Source organism: Tetrao urogallus (assembly GCF_951394365.1).
Source record: "Tetrao urogallus genome assembly, chromosome: 6".
NCBI lineage: Eukaryota > Metazoa > Chordata > Aves > Galliformes > Phasianidae > Tetrao > Tetrao urogallus.
Window position 1 is genome coordinate 29,761,380 of NC_136819.1, and position 17,746 is coordinate 29,779,125.

General features: G+C 35.7%; 1 protein-coding gene across 1 annotated transcript in view; it reads left to right on the plus strand.

Moving 5' to 3' along the window:
* FSIP1 (fibrous sheath interacting protein 1) overlaps positions 1-17,746 on the plus strand; it is a gene marked incomplete at both ends in the record, with an annotated part of 71,136 nt that overhangs the window by 24,494 nt on the left and 28,896 nt on the right. The window lies entirely within an intron of this gene.

The window sequence follows — 17,746 nt, forward strand, 5'->3', positions numbered from 1 at the left end:
TTACACCTTAACAACAAAATCCCATTTTGAAACCTGTAAATTCCTGAAAGAGTTCCTGGGGAAATAAACATGCAATTAATAGTGCCTTTCAAAGTGGGAAAAAAAAATTACTCTGCCCTCTTGCCTGGAGGAGGAGGTACCATTTATAAACAAACATGTACAAATACATCTTCAAAGCATTTTTTTAGGGGCTGTATAATTCAGTATTTGTTAGAGGACCCAGTGCGATTTACTTCTACTAAATTCATTTGGTATATTTTTGTGCTCAGTTTTCATTCGATGCATGAATTTCTTAGAAACAGGAGTCATTAAAATATGGGCATGCAAGGAGAATGGTTGTTGAAGTATAATCGTTACTGTTTGAGAACAAATACATCACATCTCATCTTTGTTACTACTTTGAGTAAAAGTGAATGTGGAACATACAACTTAAAATATATGAGGATCCTATTATTAATCTCTTAGTCTGAAATTCTGTTTGTTCCTAAGTATAGAGTCAAAACTGACAAGTCCAAACTTGCAGAACTGCGTGCCACACTCAAATAGTATATTACAATTCTTTTCAATGAGTATAACTTATTACTTTACTCAAGTTACAATAAGGAAGTATAACTAAAGTATAACTAAAAAACCTAGTCATGGGGAAACCTCAAGGACTTGATTTTTTTTTTTAAAGTCCTCTTTGACATACACTTTGTAAGTGTGCTTTTTGATCTGTGCTGTTTAATCTTAAAGAGCTATGAAGCAATTGGTAGAGAAGATAACTAGGGAGGAAATATATAAATTATTCAAAGCTAGATGAAGTCCTAAGGTGGAACATCTGTCATTTGGTCTGAAAACCAATGTTAGCATTTGTTTATATGCTGGATCCTTCATAGATCTTTTTATGAGCAAAGAATGAAAGTTGTCAAATCATGTTTTTTTTCATTATTTTAATATATATATTTTGTGCAAAACTTTGAAGGCTTCTCTTACTCACATGAGATCTTTAATGGAAAGCTCAAAAGAACTTTATTACTGAGCTGCCACTAGTGACCAAAAATTGGGCACGCATGCATGTTTTTCAGTTGTGAACATTTTTATTTAGTGTTATGTTTCTGCTTTGAGATAGGAAGGCTTTTCTTTCCCCTCTACATAGAAGGTGCTATGTGGGGAAGACGAACTAGTTCAGCAGTGTGTAAGAAACCAAAGTGATACGAAAGCTAGCATGGATAGAATCATAGATTGGCTTGGGTTGGAAGGGACCCCAAGGGCCATCAAGTTGCAACCCCCCTGCTATAGGTAAGGCCACCAACTTTTACATCTGGTAAAATGGTAAATCTGGTAAAAACTAGACCAGATTGACCAGGACCCCATCCAACCTGGCCTTGAACACCTCCAGGGACAGAGCATCTCTGGTCTGTGCCAGCACCTCACCAGTCTGTCTGTAAAGAACTTCCCCCTAACATTCAATCTAAGCCTTCCTTCCTTGTGCTTAAAACCATTCCCCCTTGTCCTATCACTGTCTACCCTCATAAAAGCTTGATTCACCTCCTGTTTATAATCCCCTTTTAAATACTGGAAGGCTGCAATGAAGTCTCCTCTCAGCCTTCTCTTCTCCAGTCTGAGCAAGCTCAGCTCCCCCAGCCTATCTTCATAATAACCTGAAAAAGCTGGATTTTTACGAGATACCCTGAATATTTTGCTACATTAGCAAGAGGTATCAGTACCTATAATTAAGATGAAAGAGCTATGCACGTGGCAAAGTTGGTGACTGGGGTCAGTGAACATGGGTTTACCAAAAGTAATGTTTGATCAAACTGACTGCTTTCTGTGATGCAGTGACTAGATTTACCTGATAAACTGGAGGGTAGGAGTGCCAGTAACCTGGACTGCGGGTTGAAGAGAGGACTGTGACAGGATCCTTAAGAAATTCTTCAAGGGCAAACGTAGAGAGGAATAACTCTCAACAACAGCATAAGCTGGAGCCTGACTGGCTGGGGAGCAGTCTGGGAAGGGAAGGGACCTGGCACTGACTACCTGTGAGCCAGCAGCATGCCTTGTGGGTGTGAAGAGTAACAGACTGTTTGACCGTGACAGCATGAGCACAGTCAAAAGATTAAGGGGACAATTACGTTTGTTTACACATTACTCTTTAGACTTTGTTTGGAGTATTGCATCCAGGACAGAGCTGTAGTATCTTTACTGATTTACTTGATGGGAGGAAGAGAGAACATTTTTCATAAATTGAAACGAGGAGTTTCTAATTGAATTTAAAGAAAAAGAAAACTACCTCTGAGGGTAACTGAGAATGGGAAGCAGGTTGCCTGGAGAGGCTGTGACATACCGTCCTTAAAAAATATTGCAGACTTGACTGGACAAAATAGTAAACTGTTGAGTGTTTCAGTGATCTCAGAGCTGACCTTGCTTTGAGCAAGAGGTTGGACTAGAGATGACCTCATGTTCTCCTAACCTGATGATTTTTTGATTCTACAAGAGAAAGGATCAAGAATTTGTACACATTTCACAGATGGAAATTTTTTATTATCACTGCATTGAAAGGAAAAAGGGTAACTTTTTAATGGCTGTATATTGTGTAAATCAATTTCTTCTTTGCAGACCAAAGCCCATATAGTCCACCTTTGGCTTCAGTAGTGGGCTTACCTTCTACAGTAGTCAGAGTTATGATAAATGTTATTCCTGTTGTCTTTTATTGCCCCCTTAAAGGAATCTCCAGTGCATATCAAAAGCTTTAGGGATCAGATAACAGCATGACTGCAGTGGTATAATTTCATTTACTGATAGTGCTATAGCTACAGTTGCAAGAACTTTTGCTGTTGTTTATATACGCAGTGTTAGTGCTGGCTGTACTGGAACTACACATCTGATATGATTAGACATCTAGCAGCTGTAACGCTGACATGGATACAACCATGTGCATTCTGATCTTTGCATTGAAGAAAAATAAAGTAGCCAATTAACAGACATTCTTACTGGTACTAGTTCCTTTTACATACTTGGAGTGTACGAGAATAAGATATCGAACAAAGGGGCAGTCAGTGATCAGTTTAGAGATCACTCGTTTGCATGTGTGCCACAACAGTCAGCATATTTAGCTCTTTTCTGCTCAAAATACTGAAACGATAGTAGAACTTCTTTTAATGCACTGCTCTACTATGTTACAGTTAGCTAAAAAATGTGAAGCAAAAGCTAGAATTATGTAGAACTTCAGTATACCGAGTAGGTTAATGGATAGGCAGATAAAATAAGTCTGTGTGTTGTCATCTTTTCCTGGTCATTGGCCTTGATATCACTTTTTATCACCACTGACCTTGTCAGTGAGGCAAGCACAATCTGAGGAAGTGCGTCTGGGAACTGTGCTAGTCTACAACAGGCCTGGGAAATGCAGTGAACTGCTGACTCATTCAGATGTTTTGAATATAAATGGGTCTGTTCCAAGACTTGATCGGGTTATAATAGTATATTTTGTTATCAGTCTACTTTCAAAATTTTCAACATAGTGAACATTCTTCCTTGGCTAGACTGTGTATTTAGAACTCTAAATTGATTGACTGTAGTACCAGAAGGTGCTACTTTGCTAGCTTTACACACTTAATACTGGGTAGCCTTATTTCTGGAAAATGCTGTTATTACTAAGGAAAATTGAATCAAATAGAAGGTATCTCCTGATGCAAGATGCTGGCATATTTCCAAAATAATTATTTCAGGAGATAACATTTGCAATTCAATAGATGGCACTCTTCACTATATGTCAGTGGAGGAATGCCTAGGCATGGTTCTAGGGAATGCTGTACTGGTGAAAATGTCATTTCAATGTTATAAAATACAGATTGTGGGAAATCTCTCATTTCTGACAAGTTAATTTTATAGCTTAGCTAATTAAATTGTCTGTTTAAAATTCATGCATTTAAAATTCTGTTCTATTTTCTAAACCACTGCAATTTGCTGTGTAAAACTGGAAATAAATGCTGTGAGGCTGGTGGAGGCAATTTGTCAGAAGTTTGAAATGTTAATTCTGGATGTAGAGTTGTATTGGGCTTTATTGTTTTAAAATACAGGTTTTTACAGATTTGCTGAGGGATGAGTTTTAATAATTTATTTAAAAAAACAAGTCTCTCTGGTAATTCATTTTTGTTTGTGTTCTATTTTGGTGGCTAGATTAAACAGCAGAGTTTAATTGAATATATTAGGGAGTAACTTGCAGTAGGCATAGAAATAACTTTGGAAAAAGTTGAGAGTCTTGGGGGTAGAACACTGCATTACTTCCACTACTGTAGTATGAAGGAATTATTCAAGTGGCTTTGTACAACTGCAGATTTACTCTGCCCTGTCCTTCATAGAGGAAGAATATATTCATAGTATTTCTGGAGCAGGCTATTTAGTAGATGCTGACTTCTGAAATTATAATGTTTATGGATCCCTCTACTACACCTTATCTTGTATGTACTGTTTAATGGTTTCAGTAAAGACAGAGTCCACAAAGCAAGACTGATAGATAAGACTGAAATCATTACAAAGATAAGGCTACAGTCATTATGAAAAACAGCAACACTACAGAAAATCTACTGAAGTATATGCTTGAAGTAAAGAAACTTTGGGCTTTGCAATCAGAGTTTCTCCTTTACTTTGTAAAAATTGTCCCCAGTGAATTAATATACCAAAGAATGTGTTGTCTGCACTGTTGAAATGCATTGTGAAATTTCAGTCTGAAATGTGCCTGTACTGTGGTTTCTGGGTCCTTGTTGGAGTTTCTTTTTAGGCTTTAGTTTGACCTTAGTTCACTTGTTCTTCATTTGAAACCATGGCTGACTCTCTCCACATTCTTTCATCTTTCAGTTTCCTGGAAACCATTGAGCTTATCTTTGTTTGGTGAATTGCATTGTTAACTGCTGCTTCAAAAAATGTTCAGCTGCCAAATGCGTGTTGCTGAGCATTAATGAAAAGAATTTTATATAGAAAGAATAATAAATGTAGTTATTTTTCAACTGGGGCTTCTACTAGTTGGCCATGTGTGATAATCTAGTAGCATGTTTGGTGAGGTGCTGAATTTCTTCGTAGCAGATAGTAGTTTTAAATGTGTGTCCAAGCAAGCTGTTAGGATAATTTCACCTTTGCTAAGTATGAGATGTTAATTTAAATGTCTTCCACTGGAGGCTCATTCCTTGATGCCAAAAGCAAGCACCAGATGTTGTTTTGATGTCTTTGTTAAATATATAAATTCAGATACCCTTCAAGTACATTATATGTATGTATCCTACAAATGCATTTTATATATATATATAATATAGATATGTATAAATACACACCTGTGTACATATTAACATTAGTTAACTGAGAAACTGGTATTTTAAAAAGAAAAAGTTTGCTTATTTCCCGTGAATCCTTTTAAGCCACAAATTAAGTTTGGTTGGATCAATCTTAAATGTAGTATCATCAGATGCTTGTGTATGCCTAGAATTTTTTTCCCACAAGTTTAGACAAATTGGTGGCCAAATTCTGTATGTGATTATGCCTTTTCTCATAACATATAATAAAATTATACATAATCTGGAGTTTCCCGAATAACTGAACTTTGCAGGAAGGTGAGGGATTAGAATAGGTGGTGTGGAATGAAAATACAAAGACAGTAAATATCATTAACAGTCAGTGTCTTCAAGAAATATTGCCTGCAGGATCTTAATCCAGAAGGAATGATTCTTATCTTTGTGATGCAGAATAATGCATATTCACGAGCTAGGAAATCACAGGATAAAACTCATTATTTTTTGCTGGAAAATTTCTTAAAAAACATTCTGTGGTGTAGTGTGCATCAGGATAGTGACAGATCTTGGTTATTTATATAATTTTATGCAAGCTTTTCCACTGCAGCTGACTGAATTCAGTGTACCTGTACCATTTTATTGTTCCTTTGGAAAATATCTAACAAGTGCTTAAGTTGCTTCCCAAGTTGTCATCAAGTTTCAAACTGAACTCATTCGTTCAAATTTTACAGGATTTCATTCTCATTAAGTGATTCTAAGATATTTTTTTCAGAATGATAAGTAGCATTATTTTCACCTGAGAGAAAATATTAGCATGAAAACTAAATGTTCCTTATGTAACAGTTACTGCACATATGAAGGGAGTAGTAAGTTAAAAAGTGCAGTAATAAAATGTAAATATTCCACTCATTATTAAAATTTCCTCTTTACTGATTGTTTTTCTACTATTGGCAAGAATGAAGCAGCTGCTGGAAGTGTTAATTACAGATGATTTGAAAAAAAATAACATTAACTTAATAAAATTCAACAAACGTTGTCTATAAAATAGCTATTTAATACCAAATTATAGTAAAATATTAATCAGTTAAAATTTTACTGATGCTCCCATTTTATGTGGATAATTACTAAATGCTAGAGCCAGTTAAATTACATCCAAGCAAAAGTAAGTAATGTTGTGAATTTGTACCAAAGGCACTCAGAAATATTTGTCATGCTTTGATATTGTATATGAGAAATCATTGCTGGCATTTGTCACTCTCAGGGAGACTTGTAGAAAATATAATGTTTTAAAATAATGGTCAGATTCTCTATTAATTTGATGTGCTGATCTTCTTCATCTCAGAATGCATTTTCCAATTGTACTGAGGAAGATTCTACTAATGGTTTGCATCAGAAGGTGTAGGAGAAAAATGAGAAGCAACTCCTTTCCCATGCTTCTCTCAGCTGCTTTTGAACAAAGGAAGTCTTTTGTTTTGCTCTCACGCCTCTATATTTGTTACCATTCTCTTTTCCAATATCTTCCGTATAATTTGATTTTATTCTGTAGAGTTGACTGTAGAATTTTTTTCTTGTCTTTTTCTACTATTTTTAATTTTTCTTGTCTTTTTCTTTTTTGGTCAACCTCTCACATAACTAGTGGGAATAGCCTCAAGTTGTGCCATGGGAGATTCAGCTTGGATGTTAGGAGAAACTTCTCCAAAATAGTGGTTAGGTGCTAGAATGGACTGGCCAGCAAAGTGGTGGAGTCACTGGCCCTGGGGATGTTAAAGAAATGTTTAGGTATTGTACTGAGGGGCATGGTTTAGTCTGGAAATACTGATGGTAGGTGGATGGTTGGACTGGATGATCTTGGAGGTCTTTTCCAGCCTTGGTGATTCTAAGATTCTGTACCTGTTTTTGTATGGATACAGATTTGTTTGGGATTTTTTCTACTTTCTCTTCCTGTGTTCATATATCACTTTATACAGTGGTTCAGTGTAACAACTATGGCTTCTAGCTGTGGTGGTATTAAAACAATGATTACTAATTTCTCTGGTATGTATGGGTATTTGCAGCATAAGGTTTCGATCATTTAAGTGTGTCCTTTTGAGGAAAGAGGGTGTTTGCCTGTTGTCACACATGTCTATTGGGAAATCCAGGGATTGTTCATTATTTGCTGCTTGTTAGTATCGTTAAACTCTATAGGAAAGAAACCTTGTTTCTATTGGCCTGCTTTCATCCTCTGCAATAAGAAAGAATATTCTTTCTTCAACAATTTTGTTTTACCTTTATTTGTAGATTTCTCCTTTGCTCAAGAGGATGACCCAACTCTTATATCATACAAGTTCAAAGGGAGGAAGGATATAATCTTTCCTGTGGTGAAATTAAGTTACTCATCCGGGAACACAAAATTCAGGGTCCAAACAGTGTGGGTTAGAAGGATGATAGTAGGAACCTGCCCTTAGAGAAAGCTATGCTGGTTATCCCACTGTAGTCCAGTGATAGCGAAATGGTTCTCTGGAAGAAAAGGTAGCATTATGAACACTGCCTTATGTATGCTTTCTTTATATATAATTTGAAATACTTTAATGCAAAATGTATGAATAGATCAGTGTGAAGGGTCTAGTAACATTGTTTTGGAGACAGCAGTCTTATCTTTGATCAAAATACCAAAAACCATGAGTTTTATTTTCCTTAGCTTTGAGGCTGTGGTGAAGAGAAGTTTTTGTTCAGTCTTGCTTATACCCTTGCATTTGAAGTCTCTGCTCATAAAGAGGGGAAGATTGAGTTTAGAACTCACTTTTTTGGCATGTACTTCAGTAATTATGAAAGGCAAGTGTAATTGTCATTAGGCAAGCTGATTGCATTTACCTAAAAAGCATTCCTACTTTGTGACAAATGCTGGTCTTTCACACAATTTTCTTAATTTTTAACAGCAGGGCTGCAAGTTCTTATCTAACTCATTTCCACTGTCTAATTTAGTTCTTGCTTTTATTTCTCCTCCTCCCAATATTTGTCAATTTCAGGACTGTTCTGCTTACAAATATTATAAAATGTACATTGGTACATAGTACTGTATGATAGTGGTAACTATTTTTTTTTTCTCCTGGACTGCATATTTATGAATGTATGCTTGCTTAATGGTGTCTTACCTTAGTTTCACCTATTCATATAGTAACTAGAAAAAAACAATTGTACTAAGTTGTCATTAGAAGACTGAAGATACTAACCTGAACTTTGTAAGAAATGTTTTCCTCTACTTCCTTGTATGATACACTATTATTTTTCTAATCTGTCAATTACATTTGGGAGTGAAGAGGTTTATATGAATTTCTTCCACATATGAAGTTGGAAGTTACACGCTTTTAAATTATTCTGTCAGGAATGCTTGCACTATATCTTCATGAGCTTTGCAGGCTGTTTTTGTTGGTTTTTGTATGCCCTCTGTGACCACTCATTTGTTAGAGCACCTCCACATTCTTCATGCAGTTTTCTTCTTTTTCTGACATTTCGGGGAGCTCCTGATCCCTTTCCGGTGGGATTTGGTTGTTGATATCAATGGCATGTAGACTTTCCTGCCTGCGCTGTTGATAGTCTTTGGTTAAAGCTGAAAGGCTGTAGACTTTTGTCTGAGTGAATTCATTTTCCAAAAGGCCCTATTACAAAGTTATGTAATATTCCGTAGTAGAAATATGCATGTACATTGAATATTAAAGAGGTTGTTTGTTTGTGTTTGCTTTTTCCTCTAGAACGAGTATTTAACTCTCAGTGTTTCCAAAAACATCACAGGAAGGTATTACTTAGTTCCTGGAAAAAAAGATGAAAACTGGTTAACATGTACAAACATGAACGGTCATTTGTGCCTGTATGATGCTTTTGGTTTGAACATTACAGAAGTTCAGTAAGAAAGGGCAGGAATCTCCTGCTCTGTGAGGACCAGTCTACAGGATTTCACTCCTTTTGTTGAAGCCATATATATTACTGTCTAAATTTCATACAGTTGTCTTATTGAAGAAGAATTTTCCAGTGCAGGTCTTTTTAATAGTGTACTTTCTATCAAACAAACACATAAATAAAAATTCCAAAGATTCTTACACTAGTGTAAGATCATTTGTGTATAAATATTGCATGTTTTTGAAATTGTCATGTGTTTAACAGGTCTACCTGTGAAATTGAGAAGGTAGAGTTGTTTGTTGATAGAATTGTCATTCTCATGCAGTATCTTATACTAATTTGTCACTGAAAATAATTAATTGCAGAAATCAAATCTAATTTCAATTCTGACCAGTGTCATTATTACTAGAATTTGGGGATGTTAATACTATTTAATACTTTTTAAGGACAAAGCTAAAAAGCAGTACTGGGGAAATTATCACAGAGCTAGAGCAACAAGCAACTGAAAATAGTAAAGAAACAACAAAAAAAAGTAATTTTCTTGGTATTATACACAAAGGAAGGCTATATTTGTAAGAGTAATTTGAAGTACAGGACCATGATGATTTCTGGTTACTTTCTCAGAATGATACATCTTTTATTAATTTGAATCATAGAATCATTTGAATTGGAAGGGACCCTTAAAGATCATCTAATCCAGGTCCTCTGCAATGAACAGGGACATCTACAGCTAGATCAGGTTGCTCAAAGCCCCATCCTGCCTGATCTTGAATGTCTTCAAGAACAGGGCATCCACTATGTCTATAGGCAACCTGTTCCAGTGTCTCAAACACCCTTACTGTAAAACAAACTTCATCCTTATATCCAATCTGAGGCTTCCCTCTTTTGCTTTAAAACTATTTCCCTTTGTCCTGTCACAACAGATCCTGCTGAATAATCTGTCAGTTTCTTTCTTATAACCCCCTTCTAGATATTGAAAGGCTGCTCTCAGGTCTCTCTGAAGCCTTCTCTTCTTCAGACTGAACAGCTCCAGCTCACTCAGCCTGACCTTGCAGGTGAGGTGTTCCATCCCATTGGATCATTTCTGTGTCTCTCCTCTGGATGTGCTGTAACAGATCCATGTTTCTTCTGTACTGAGGAGTCCACATTTGTATGTAATACTCCAGGTTTGGCCTCACAAGCACAGAGGAGAGGGGCAGAATCAACTCCTTCCACTTGCTGGCCACACTTCTTTTGATGCAGGCCAGGACATGGTTGGCTTTCTGGGCTGTGAGGGCACATTGCTGGCTTATGTTAAGCTTGCCATCTACCAGTACCATCACATCCTTTTCAGCAGGGCTGTGCTCAATCCTTTCATCTCCCGGATTTTGCTCCTAGTAGAGGTTGCCATGACCCAGATGCAAAACCTTGCTCATGTTGGATTTGTTGAATCTCGTGAGGTTCACCTGGTCTCAAGCCTGTCTAGGTCTCTCTGGATGACATCCCATCTTTCAGGTGTGTTGACTGTACCCCACAGTTTGATGTCATCTGCAAACTTACTGAGGGTGCACTTGATTCCACTGATCCCACCATTTCTGTCATTAATGAAGATATTAAAGAGCGTTGGTCCCAGTGGTGACCCCTGATGGATACCACTCATCACTGGTCTCCATCAGGACATCGAGCCATTGACCACCACTGACTGGGTTTTATCTCATAACCAGTTCCTCATCCATCAAACAGTCCACCCATCAAATCCATATCTTTTTAATTTAGAGAGGAGTATGTTATGGGAAAATGTGTCAAAGGCCTTACTGAATTCCAGACAGATTACATCAGTGGTTCTTCCCTTGTCCACTGATGCAGTTACACCATCATAAAAAGCTACAAGGTTTGTCAGGCAGAACCTGCCCCTTGGTGAAAGCCATGCTGGTTATCCCATATCATCTCCCTCTCTTCCTTGTGCCTTAGCATAGTTTTCAGGATGATCTGCTCCATGATCTTCCAGGGCAAGGAAGTGAGGCAGACAGGTCATTAGTTCCCCGATTCATCCTTTGTACTCTTCTTAAAAATGGATGTGATATTGCCTTTTTTCCAGTCACCAGCGATTTCACCTAACTGCTGTGACTTTTCAGATATCACTGAGACAAGAAACCTTTATAGAAATGAACTTACATAATAATAATAAACTTGAAGTGAGTAATTCATTACCATATGACTTACTGTCAAGTTTCTGAAATTCAACATTGTTGGTTGTTTTTGTAGGGATATATCTGTCAAATACATTTTAAGAAGAGAAGTGGGAGGGATTTATGCCATGTAAATATATCTTTTGGTGTAAGTTCTGTTGCATGACTAGCCTATATATATTATAAACAAAATATTTGTATATATTTCCATACATACATCTATACACTGCACATGCTATATATACACAAAAATAATACAAAGAAAAGTTTATATAAATGTATGGTGTATAAATTGTGTAGATCAGAAGGCAAACGAGCTAAAATGAAAATTTAAATTCCCAATGTTAATTATGTATTTTTATGCTCATAAAAATTAACAAAAAATTAAATGATAAATTGCATTTATTTTTATTATTATTACACATTACAAAAATTACAATTACTTTTAAGCAAGGATTGTGTGATAAAAGAATGTTATTGGCAAGAAAAATCATGTCTGTATCTCTCAGTTTATTGCCAGACATTCACAACAACATTTAGCTACAGAGAGATGTGAGCAAATCTTTAATTAACCTTCATGATTACGCATCATGCTCTCTTCATTAAATAGATCTAACATGGAGAAGAGCCAGTTGTTTCTAATAATTTTCTGGTGCTTTTGTAGTTTGTATACTTCAGTGTTCTGAAGGTCAGATAGAACTACCAGACCATAAAATCCAGCCAGCGAGAAATCTGGAGCAAAGAGAGCTGAAGGATTTATTAAGTGATGTGAAACTCTATTGTTTCGTGCACGTATTACATAATTGCTGTAAATGCAAGGCTGTTAAAATTCCCTGCTAGTAATAACAGGAATACCATTTTACAGCTTCAAGAGGAGATAAAAGAAGTTTCTTAGTCAGCACTTCAACAATATCACAGCACATGTCAGTTTTATTATTGTGGGGCCTTCAGTTTTGGCAGATGCTCTCCATTCTGGCTGTGGTGTGGTAATTACCATAAAAATTAAGCAGTGAAATAAGCGGAGTGCAGCCTTATCCCTGCTGCCTGTAACCAGGTTGCAAGTAGTGCAGTGTGAAACAGGCATAATTCAGGCTGATTATATTTAGGATGCCACATTTTGAAATGGCGAGCCTTTATCTCTATTCAAGTCATATTTAAAAGTAAATTGAAGCTGTTTAGTTGCTGTGCAAACAGAAGGATCATTCTTTCTCCACAAGGTACTCTCCATAATAACATTCCAGGAATTAGTTTAATCCATCCAGGTTTGATTCATAGCCACTAATTATATTTCAGCATACATTCTAATGCTTCAAATTATATGTGTTCTTACTTTAATGATTTGTAAGTAGTCCTTAAATTGGCAGCGTTGCACTTTTCTTTTGTGTCACAACAGGCTTTACTTTCAGATTTAATGGGATTAAACTACTGTGGAAAAGCTAGCTATGATAGTGAGCTGAATTGCATGATGGAATTATTTTTGTTTACTTCTTGTTCTTAATTCAGCTTGATTCTGATCACTGTGAAGCCTTAAATTTTTTACATCAAGAGTCCAAATGCAAATTACGCAGATAATGTTGACAAACTAGACATTTTCTTCCATGTGTTAAGAAACTGCGTAGGAGAAAGGTGGTAAAGAAAAGAAAGATGAACACCTGATGCTTTTCAAAATCAGAAAAATAATGTAGCAAAGTAAAAGCTCCTGAAGGAAAATTGTGCATTACATAATTGTGTTGTGTTTTTGTTTGGTTGGTTTTCCTCATATTGAATTGCAGAGTCAGAGCATTTTAGAGAACTGTGTATGTCATTTGTGATACGGTGGACATGAAGTAATGTGACTGGAGTCTCCTAGTGAATTGTTGACAAAGCTGGTGACATTACGATCTTCCAATAAATTATTCTTTAAATCTGATGTCATGGAAAGAACTAGACCAGTTCATGCTGTCAGTGTTAAGATGCAGCTAATTATCTAATGCTTCACAATGGTATTTTGTGTCTAGATAAAGGGTGAACCTACAAAACTCTTTGCTGCTTCATGGAAAACTGTTCTGATTTTTTTTAATAAGAAAGACAGTAAAATAAGAGATTTTAATTTTATGCTTATCTTTTCATCTCCAAAGAAATTATTTGACGCTACTACATTTTGCAAATATGCAAATTAAAAGTTCTTATCTTCTCTGTTTTCAAGGTGCCTTTAGAATGAACCCTAATTTTGGTGGTTTTCTTTAACTAGTGGAGTGGGACTTCCTTTGATGTTGTTCACATGGAACTTGAAAGTTAAACAGTGAAACAGAATTGAAATCATAGCATTTGTAATATTTAAATATCAGAATTATAATTAAATACAGTAGGAATAAACACCAAAATCAGAACCAATTTCAGCTCAGCTAATTTTACCATTCTTACTGTAACTCCTCTTTGGTGTCTGCTATTCTTTTCTAAGCCAGTTGTTTGTTTTTCTCCTTTTTATTTCTTCTTTCTTATGCTATATACCAGTTGTTAAACTGTTGATTTAAGTATTCTTCTTTTAGTCAGTAAATTTACATACCGTCATGCAAATCTTCAATGTCTTTTAGAAACAAAGGTGCTACGTAGCAATAAACTACTATTTTAATAGCTTGAATTTGAATTGTTAGGGCAATCTTTGTGAGCATATTGATATAGTTAAACAGTGAGAACAAGCATCTCCAGTCTACCAGACAGATAGTAGATGTTAGATGACTTGTTCTATTTTGGAGAATCCTGTATTTAACTTTCTGAGGAGAAAATTAGATAAACTGTTTAAATAGTTCTTTTCTGTATGGCTGTCTGCTTTATAGAGTAAATCTTACTATGTAATTGTTTGGGGCTGCTTTGGATTTCCATTTTCTTAGGAGATTAAATCACTTAGAACATATCATAATCTCACTTAATCTTTAAGGAATTTATAGAGGAATATGAGTGACCATATAGCTCGGCCTGATCAGAGTCATTTGAAAATTTAATGCTGAAATTACTACTCAGTTTTGATATCTAGACCTTTCAGTAAATGCTTACACAGTTGTCTTTGGAATGTCTGTGTGTTGTTAACAATGGATGAAAATAGTTACTCAGTGTTGAGAATATGGAAAGACCTCCATTAGCGATGAGAAATATGTCACTGTTAAAATCTGATACATTTGTATCAGATTTACATGTATTTACTTCACAAGTAAACACATACAATAAAACAAATCCAAACCATCAATTTTATTGTACTACTTATTATTTGGATCTTAGCCAGGTAGAAAATGATTAGGCTAAATCTTACTTGCTCTTTCACAGTTGACCTCTCTGTAATCCCATAGAGTAATTTAAACAAAAAAAAATCATGGGAAGCAACATTTTGTGGGGAAAAAATGTGCCTGAGTATTGGCAAGCTTAAGAAAAAAACAAAACGAAACAGAAGAAACTGCATTCCACCTCTATTCTTTTCTGTTAAATATTATTGATTCATTACTCTTTACTCATCATTCTTTTACAAAAAAATACTTGTAGATACAGGTAAAATACTCAATGTGCCTTGATGCTGTGGCACCAAGTATTTGTTGAGTACCCAAGATGTTGCAAATACCAATTACATTAACTCCAGAAACTGGATTATATAGGAAGTTCTCTTAACACCTTGTTTTTCTTTCTGTGATGTATCTAAGCTTTTGCTTTCTATTTATTGTCATCATTAGTACTTCTCTTTGTGTCTTAGTGTGAGTGGTGTAACCAAACTGAGCAGGGCAGTGCAGCTCTCCGTGCCTCCGAGTAGATGTAGAAGTCTACTGCATATGGTTCAATGCTGTTCCTTTGATGCTTAGTCAGTTTTGAACATGGAACAATATTGGTCACTTTTCTAAATTCTGTTGGGTGTGCAAATAGCTGAAGACATTTCCAAATAAGGACAACAGATCTTAATGTGCAATTTTAATCTTTATTTATGTTTTCCTCTCATTTTATTTCTAGAACACAGCATGAAGTAGACAATTTCCAATTCAAGTTATTCTTAATACTGCCATTTCATTTTTTCTTCCAAACTGATGTGCCTAGTAGTAACTTCTTTGAAACATCTCCCAAATGATGCACAAACTGACTAACAATGTAAACATTAAGTTTAGATCAAGTAGTGTTATACTACTTGGGTATAGTGTACCAGAATCTCATGCAAAAAAGCAGTTTATTCATGTTTTCATGAAAATAAGATTGTGTTATTCATGTTTTTGCATCTGTAAGATTTGCTATGTCATTTTTTACTAAAAACAAACAAAAAAAACCTTCTGCCATAAAAAAAACCTACATTCCTTTTCTGAGTGTAACCAAATGTGACAAAGGAAACTATGCAAAGTAAAGATGGGAATGACTTGGAGCTCTGTAATACAATGAAACTGCTAATGGCTTTAAGAAGAATTTTAAAAGTAGGAAGAAGCAGGTAAGAAACAATATACTATAGGAACAGTAATACACAAATTGCAAGACTTCTGTCTATTCCAGGGGCTTTTATGATAAAGGAAGCTGAATTTTGAATTTAACAAGCTAGGTCCAGCTGAACTGGCTAAACATTGTCTGTTGGGCAGCGTTTAATGTGCAGTCTAATAAATCATTAGGCAAGTCTGTGAAATGAATGCCCCTTGCAAATGAGTTTGCTTCATCTGCACAACATCCTGTTGCCAGCCACAGCTGAAAACTATCAGTGGTTCCTCCTTCAGGAAAAAAAAAATTCTTGTTAACATGTTCCTATGAGACAAAAGAAAACTTATTTTAAAATCACACTTAATATGAATATGGAGTGAAATAGAAGGTATGTTCTTGGAATCATTCTAGCGTAGCCATCTAGTGTAGAATGAGTTAAAGTAGTTAATATGCATATTTCACCTTGGTGAGCTAGCATTACACTGGCACAAAAAAAATGGAGTCTGCAAATAATTACACAATAACTAAAATAAAAAGAAACTAGATTTCTTTTAGTGCTGAAATCATACTTTTGAAAGCTGATGTTCTCTCAACATTTTAAGTTTCTATCAAGAAGCCCAGACTTATCTGTACTTCCAGTTCCTTTGCATGACACCTGTGCATAGAGAGCAAAGTTGCTTATGCATATTAGTCTACTCTGAGTGTCAGTGAGGTGCTAGGTAAGTTTGGAGAGGGAGATTCCTTACATAAGATCATTTGTAAGCTTCTGTATTCATATTTTTTTTTCCTACTGCTAACAAGAACAATGATTGTAGAAAACCTTGATGTTACTTAAACAAGTACACAGTGTAAGAGAATGGAATTCATTTAGCTTATTGTTGCTATAGTCTGCATGTACCCTGGTGCTGTCCATGAGTAGCAGTGTTTGTGCTGGGGCCTCAGTTTTCCTGAAAGGTACATGAAAACTCATGCACTTTCATTTTTTCTCCATTCAGGGGAGCTGCAAAAGTTTCAGTCAGTTCTAAGCTAAAGCTGCTCACAACCTATCCTCATTACTACAGCTAATAATACAAAATATTGTGTTAGACTGAGATTACCAACTTCATGAAGAACTAGGAAGTAGAGTGCTGTCCTTTCATTTTGAACAGAATACCATTCTGCACTTTAAATACAGGATGAGCATTATTGCTTGGATAAAACAACAACTCTTCATTCTCAGGCCCATCTAGTTTTGAGGAATGTCATTTATGTGGTAATTTCCTTTACCATTTATTGCCATCTAAATCTTGAATGAATCAAATACTACCTGTGGCATAGAATTCAAAATAAGATCATTCTGAATATCTCTTTGGGGGAGGGCACAAGGAGAAGACTGATATTCTCCTGCTGCTTCTACTTTTTCTAAATTATTCACTCAGAATTACTGTTTCTTTTGAAAACAGTTTTATTTAGATAATCATAGAATTATTGTTTGGAAGGTTTCTTGAAGATCATATAGTTTCAACCACCCTGCCACAGGCAGCGTTGCGACCCACTGCATCAGGCTCCTCAGGACCCCATCCAACCCAGCATCAAATGCCTCTAGGGATCAGACATCCACAACTTCTTTAGGCAGCCTCTATGTGTGCCTCACTACCTTCATAATGAAGAATTTCTTTGTAATCTTAATCTACCCTCTTTCAGTTTAAAGGCATTACCCCTTGTCCTGTCACTACACAACTATGCATACTAATCTTTAAATCAGTTAATCTAGTTAATTGTTGAATGAGCTCTAAATTCATGGGTTTTGGAGCAGTTTATCGTAAGTGTTCAAACACTTGCTAGGGAATCTAGACTTTTATTATTTATTATTTTGTTGTTGTTATTGAGAGGGAGTTGAATATCTGTTTAACTGAAAAGATTCCAGATCAAAATAATTTTCTTGAAAGTGTTTGTAAATCTTCTTCATATATATTTTGTATTTGAGCAGAGAAGCCTTCTCAGTGAACTCTGGAATAGAAAACTAGCAATAATGGAAACAGTGGTTTTGGG